The sequence below is a fragment of the Sinocyclocheilus anshuiensis genome, unplaced genomic scaffold, assembly GCF_001515605.1.
Source record: "Sinocyclocheilus anshuiensis isolate Anshui unplaced genomic scaffold, SAMN03320099.WGS_v1.1 scaffold739, whole genome shotgun sequence".
In the NCBI taxonomy this organism is placed as follows: domain Eukaryota; kingdom Metazoa; phylum Chordata; class Actinopteri; order Cypriniformes; family Cyprinidae; genus Sinocyclocheilus; species Sinocyclocheilus anshuiensis.
The window spans coordinates 474,023-474,231 of record NW_015551105.1 but is presented as its reverse complement, the minus strand read 5'-3'; the positions used below and the strand labels follow the sequence as shown (position 1 = coordinate 474,231).

Sequence of the window (209 nt, the reverse complement as noted above, 5' to 3'; positions counted from 1 at the left end):
TTTATATTTAACACATTAAATAAATACTGTACTATTAAAATGATTAAAATACTAAAATGGAAATAATAATAAATTTCAATATAAAAATAATAGTAATAAAATAAAACATTTCAATACATATACTGTAATATATTAATTTGACCCTCTAACTCTAGCACTTTCTATTCTATTTTAACTTCTAATTTTATCTGCTTGTTTTTTTAATTAAA

The 209-nt window shown here is 16.3% G+C and overlaps 1 protein-coding gene across 1 annotated transcript in view; it reads left to right on the top strand.

Annotated features, from left to right (window-relative positions):
- The window catches only part of LOC107662885 (von Willebrand factor), a 35,255-nt gene that overhangs the window by 3,109 nt on the left and 31,937 nt on the right, over window positions 1-209 (top strand). The gene's annotated exons all lie outside the window — the stretch shown is intronic.